This window comes from Triticum dicoccoides, chromosome 2B (genome assembly GCF_002162155.2).
Source record: "Triticum dicoccoides isolate Atlit2015 ecotype Zavitan chromosome 2B, WEW_v2.0, whole genome shotgun sequence".
NCBI lineage: Eukaryota > Viridiplantae > Streptophyta > Magnoliopsida > Poales > Poaceae > Triticum > Triticum dicoccoides.
Genome location: NC_041383.1, coordinates 793175735 through 793182500, shown reverse-complemented (window position 1 = coordinate 793182500; position 6766 = coordinate 793175735).

Here is a 6766-nt window from a genome sequence, read left to right as displayed (position 1 = left end):
GTTAGTATGTCGATTATCCTTGGAAGACCCTTTTTGAATACTGCAGGGGCTGTTATTCATTGCAACAAAGGCAATGTCACTTTTCATGTTAATGGTAATGAGCATACGGTACACTTTCCGAGGAAACAACCCCAAGTTCACAGTATCAATTCTATTGAAGAAATTGCATCTATTACTATTGGAGGTTTTGAATTTCCTCCCCTACTGTCAAGAAGAAATATGATATTCTTATTATTGGGGATGTACATATCCCCGTTGAGGTAACCTAGTGCTATTCGAAAAATTCTCCGGTTTCATGCGATTCAGAATGAGTTTGTTAACAAGACTTGATCAACCTTCTTAGTGGATTCCTTTTGATAAGCATGAGATGGATGAAGTTAGAAAGCACAACTCTTTGTACCCTCCTTTTACTTTCTGTTATTTAGAATAAATAAAGCAAAAATAGTATTTTCTATCTGTTTTCTGAATTATCTTTGCAATAGAAAATACCCCGAAAATAAAAGTTCTCCAAATGCCCTGAAAATGAATTATGCTTTTTTTAGAATATTTGAGAATTATTGCACTGAGAACACATCAAGGGGAGCCAGCACCTGGCCACGAGGGTCCAGGGCGCGCCCCCTGCCTCGTGGGCCCCTGGTGGGCCACCTCCACTTATTCCTGCCACCACACACTTCTTCTTCCTTTTAAAAACTCACCAATGAGCTCAAGCACGAGTTCTAGCTCATCTTGCTGCCGTTTTCGATCTCCTTGCTCAAAGTTCCACTCAAAAAACTGCTTTGGGGGATTGTTCTTTTGTATGTGACTCCTCCAATGATCCAATTAGTTTTTGTTTTAATGCTTTACTCATTGCAATTTTTTGCTGCTAAGGTGACCCTGTTCTTGAGCTTGCATGTCAAATTTATATGGTCCCAAGTAGTTCTAATGCATGATATAGTCTCTAGGCACTTGTGAGAGTAGTTGCTATCAATTTTGTTGAGTTGGGTTCACTTTTATTTTGAGTTACTAAAAATTTCAGAAATTTTCAGAAAACGATGAAGAGATTTTTGAGGGTCTCTTCGAGCCGAAGCTCGAAGGATAAGCAGAGTGAAGAGGATAAAAATCCCAAATATAATCTCCCTCACACCGCGGAAGTTCGGCCGTGTGAATGGCCTTGTGATGAGTTCTTGAGAGCAGCCGGAATTCATGATGATTTTCATTATTTGGCTGAGAATGCAGGCCTCACCGACTTTCTCCACGACCAGCTCTATCAGTATCTCCTACTCACTAATACTTTTGTGCAAAATTTTCATTTCCATGCTAGGAAATCACCACCTTCAGTGGAGTTTTATTTATATGATGAGGTTAAGGAGATGTCACTATATGATTTTTGTGGGGTTTGCAAGATACCCTTTGTGGGAAGCATAGAGGAACCACATCGTAGTGATGTGGATGGATTTATTGATATGATCGCTGTAGGGGAGACGAGGAAGATTTCCGATGCAAGAATTACTAGCATACACTTTCCTGTTCTACGTTACTTTGCAATATTTGCTAGTCTATACCTATACTAATTCTTGACTTCCTAGAAATTTCCACGTTAATTAGAATTTACTAGCCGTTAATCCGGTGGGGCCGAATTATAACGGTGTAGATCTTTCTATTTTTTTCCAAATCAGAAAATTGGATCCGCTGATCTGGTGGGACTAATTATGAGAAAACAGATAAATTTAGCCTTCGGATGTTCAATCTATTCTTCACGTGAAATATGCAACCGTGATAACAGTCCTAGGCATATACGATCTGTAGTCCTCCAATTGAGTTCCTCTCCAACGTGAGGAAATTGTATTGACGCATCTGCATCTGTCCCTTATGGCGTGTAAGCTGATGTGTCCTGTTCCCTCTCTCTCTCTTCCTCCTCCAGTAATCCATGAGCCGCCGCAGATCCCTCCTGCAGTACCATCAATCTTAGGCAGAGACGAGTATACAATCCTAGGGCCTATCTCAGATTGGTCTTCATCTCCACTGCCTCCTCGATCTGGCGAAGACGGCAGTCCAATCCTTCGGCCTTCCTCCAATAGGTTCGTCTAATAATGGAGGTCTAGAGGCTGGAGCGAGGTGGAGAATTTGCAACCACAGCGTTGGGATAACGGCACGGATGTGCGACTGATTAGGTGAGCCGGAGTGATCTGCCGCAAAGACAGTCTGGAGTGGAGATTGCATGATGTAGAGCGATCGAGATTACAAGTCATGGCCTATTTTTCAATTGAGTGGCGAGGATACGCAAGGGATAAAGCTGCAGTTTGATACTTCAATCTCGCCACCGTCGAAAGCGTAGTCCCAAGATTCTTAAATCTCCGACCACATACATGGCCCAGAATAGATCAAGATTAGAAGTCATGGCAATTATTCAATTGAAGGGCGAGGACACACAAGGAATACAGCTGGAGTTTAATGTCGCGGCCGTCGAAGACGTAGACACATGCAGCACGTACGCAGCGGCCAGCCAGCCAGAAATTAAAGGTGCTCACAGGCGCGCACACACACAGAGGAAATCCCTCGATGGCCTCAGGTACATATTGTACATTGTACATGGTGTTTTCTGTATTGCTTCACGGGTAGATTATCTAGCCTAGGCACATATATAATTATATAGTCTTACGACAAAATGCCTTTGTAGTTGATACAGTACACATGTTGATAGCCTTTTGCTTTAGCTTCTTCAAACTTTATAATGGTTCTTTGTGTCCTGCAGACTTTAACAAGAGGTGTTACTGATTATAACGAATAGATACAGTCTTTCATAAAAAAAATGGAATTGCCATTTGGACTGGAAATATTTAGCTTAGATGATAGTAATTGCATAGTTAGTGTGATCATATATATTTTAAGTTAAGGCCTTTTTTTTCTCCAGTCATCAGCACTCAAATTTTCCCATCAAGTTTTGATGAAACACATAGCTAGGAGGGAAACCGAACAATAATGGACTTACTAACACGTACGTGTTGCCTCATGTGGCACTTACGTAAATAGGACCGGATGCTTCTTATTATACTGTTCAGAGGAGTTGATGGTGTAATATCTTATATGTTTTGTTTCTCCAGAATATTAGAATTATATGACGCACAGAGAGGTATATGTGCCCGTCAAGAACTCTTCTAGCATCTCATCTAAGATGCCTGTGTTGTTACCTTTTTTTCTTGCAAATAATTTTCCCACACGACAATCACATGTAAATATGTACGTTCTGCCTAGCCATTACTAAACTAATACTTTTTATATTATCCATATCATGTAATTATTCAGAATAATTTCGCTGGCAAAATCCCATTTGTTTCATCGCAAGAATCATCTACATTGTAGCGCAAAAAAAAAAGATCTATAGCAATCGGTCGATAGAAGTTATTTCTATGTTTTACCTCGGGAGTAGTTCTTTGTTGCTGCAGGTTTTTTATATCTACTTATATTGTAACTTCTCGGATTTACAAAGCAAAGGCCGAATGTACTTGTACTCCAATGTTTTTTTCCTCTTCCTCTTTCTAATAAAAAACAACACCGATTTTGGTGCGAGTTGAAGAGAAAAAATGTTTCTCAAACTTATTTTCAGGTTTTCTGTTCACCTATATATGTTATTAGGAAAAATCATTATATTAATAGCCACCCACTCAATTTCGCTTTCTTGCTATTATATAGTCCAATGTTGTTTTATAATCCCTCCGTCCCATGTTTGTTCGCGCTCAAATGGCAGCAATTAATATGGGAAGGATGGTGTACTTCTTAAAGTTGTCTGCATATCATGATATCATCATTCACTTTGATGCATCTAATATGTATAGTAATTTTTTTTATTTGATAATACTTCCTCTTAATCTCTTGGACTAGAGAAATCACTAAGTGACTGATACTGGTGGATTCGACGACAAAAGTGATAATACTAATAGTCTGTGTAAGTTTGTATTTCATACTAATTGTTTTGATAATTGTAGAAATTTGTTAATTTTCTCCACTTGATTAATTTGATAATTGCAATTGCTAGAGAAGCAAGAGTGGATATATGTAAATTAATTTTGATAAAAAACACAAAAATTCATTGTGTCCAAGATATTCGGTGTGTACAACTTTTCTGCGATTGCACTTGGATAATATAGGATTAGCATGCATGAAGAAACCATGTATTTTCGAACTTATGAGAATTGTAGTAACTCATGGGCTCATGTTTATTTATATGTTTGGTAGAATGGCAAGATTGTGTACATTATGCTGCTCTCTCAGTATTTTACGGAAGTAGTGTTTAGTTTTGTTTGTGGTTTTTTGTCAACATCTGAATGTTACATGTTCACACGTTTTTGTTTTGGCTTCCATAACATTACTGACCTGTGATTTTCTTTTGATGCATAAACATTTGTTTTTTTCATGAGCTTTTGGCACATGTCGAAGAAAGTATGCATACTGTATTTGTTATAAAAACATCACTATCGTGATTTTGAATACATTCATACATTTTCTAGGTGTATGGATAGATGAATAACTCTTTTGTTTTGACAATAAAGTTTCAAGACCTTTATTAAAACTCATAATTAGTAATACATAACAAATTTGTTCGAAAGTAATTCTACGAACTTATAATATAAGTAACTAGCCCGTGCAACCGCACGGGTTGACGACTAGTAGATGTTTAATTGGTCGCGGGAACTGTGGAAACCTTAGTGCGCCCGATATTGTTATTTTGCGCCATGCCTTGTTTCATGATACAACTTTCAGTTTAGGCGCTATTATTGCTAAGCGATTAAGTTTAAACCGTACAAAGGGCCCCATCTTTGGAGGCATCTTTGCCTCACGCCTTGCTAAACACTTTAAGATACCTATTAGGCGTTATGAGAAAGAGGAAAAGTTACCGCCCCCTATTTTTCTAGATTATAAGAGTATGGTAGCACATGAATTTATTGTTAAAAATAAGAAGAAGATGCTTAAGTATAGGTTGATATTTAATAAAACTCACTGTGAGACTATTATCTTGCCTGCACCCTCTTTGTTTAACATATTTTCAGGCACGTACCTCGTCTTGCCGGAGGCCGCTTACATATACTGGAGCCTGACACCAGCTCCAGAGCCTAAGCCGGAACCACCACTTGATCCTTATCGACAGTCCGTTTATCAGTGGGATCCGGAGGAGATCGCCAACCAGTGGCACCCAGATGACACTCCTCCGCACACCGAAGAAGGCAGCTTTGATCCATGGGCATAGACCAACTTAGGCCAAAAGCCTAAGCTTGGGGGATTACGTATTTCTCACCGACATTACATTCATGTTCACACACTCATTCCAGTTGTCGGTGCTTATACTTTTTCGTTGTATATCCATGCGAGTTTATTTTCTTTTTCTAGTCTTCTTCTTGTGTGTTTGAATAACCTTAAGAGAAACCAAAAAAATTAGTTGCAGCTTTTAGCTACTTTACTTTCCATGCCTGTAGTAGTAGTAACTAAAAGAAAACCCAAAAAGATTTCTCGTTCTTCTTTTGCTTGTTGGGAGCTTTCCCGTGTAAATAGTTTTATTTTTTTCTTTTCTTTGGGGGTCGAGAGGAGAAGACCATGATGAAAATGTTGAGTGGCTCTCATATGCATTATTATTGATTTAACCAAGAGCCTATATTACCTTGTCTTCTCCCTTGAATTGAATGCTTGCAGATTCCAACTTAGTCCAATGTACGTGCACTATTATTATTATCCACACCGTTCGGTCGTGCAAGTGAAAGGCAATAATGACGATATATGATGAAATGATTGAGATGAGAGAAGCTGGTATGAACTTGACCTCTCTTGTGTTTGTAAATATGATTAGTTCATCGTTCCTGATTCAGCCTATTATGAATAAACAGGTTTGCAATGACAATTAGAGATTATACTCCCTCCGTCCGAAAATACTTGTCACCAAAATTGATAAAAAGGGATGTATCTAAAACTAATATACATCTAGATACATCCACTTCTGTTCATTTTGATGACAAGTATTTCTGGACGGAGGGAGTAGTTACTTATGCCATGCTTAATTAACTAGGAGTTTATAATGGTTTACCTTGCGTGCCAACATGCTATTAAAATGGTTGTGATGTGGTATGATAGGGCGGTATCCTCCTTTGAGTGATTCGAGTGACTTGACTTGGCACATGTTCACGCATGTAGTTGAAACAGAATCAACATAGCCTCCACGATATGTATGTTCATGGTGGATTATATCCTACTCATGCTTGCACTCAGTGTTGATTAATTTTAATGCATGTTCATGACTGTTGTCGCTCTCTAGTTGGTCGCTTCCCAGTCTTTTTCTAGCCTTCACTTGTACTAAGAGGAAATACTGCTTGTGCATCCACTTCCATAAACCACAAAGTTATTCCATATGAGTCCACCATACCTTCCTATATGAGGTATCTACCTGCCATTCCAAGTAAATTTGTATGTGCCAAACTCCAAATCTTCAAATGAAATTCTCTTTTGTATGCTCGAACAGCTCATGTATCAACTAGGGTTGTCTGTATCTTTCATGCTAGGTGGGTTATTCTCACGAGGAGTGGATGATGACCCGCAAGTGTAGGGGATCTATCATAGTCCTTTCGATAAGTAAGAGTGTCGAACCCAACGAGGAGCAGAAGGAAATGACAAGCGGTTTTCAGTAAGGTATTCCCTGCAAGCACTGAAATTGTAGGTAACAGATAGTTTTGTGATAAGATAATTTGTAACGGGTAACAAGCAATGAAAGTAAATAGGGTGCAGCAAGGTGGCCCAATCCTTTTTG